This window comes from Penaeus monodon, chromosome 32, assembly GCF_015228065.2.
Source record: "Penaeus monodon isolate SGIC_2016 chromosome 32, NSTDA_Pmon_1, whole genome shotgun sequence".
Taxonomy (NCBI): domain Eukaryota; kingdom Metazoa; phylum Arthropoda; class Malacostraca; order Decapoda; family Penaeidae; genus Penaeus; species Penaeus monodon.
In genome coordinates, this window is record NC_051417.1 from 32,501,619 (window position 1) to 32,501,856 (window position 238).

A 238-nucleotide genomic window follows, 5' to 3' on the forward strand; every position below is an offset into this window, starting at 1 on the left:
CAGAACGTGATAATTTGTCATACGATTAAGCCCCCTGATAAAATTGCCGTCTGTATTTTCCGTCACACGATAAAGTTTACTCGTTTACCTATCGACTGAGCCATTTGCATTTCAGATTAATGTTACGGTTGCCTCGATCACGTGCATGCGACAAAACCTCTTTTTTTGTGTGTGGTTCTATTTTAGGGTTTCTGTCGTGACGTTTATTATCTTTGGGGAAAAACGATGTTAAAATATT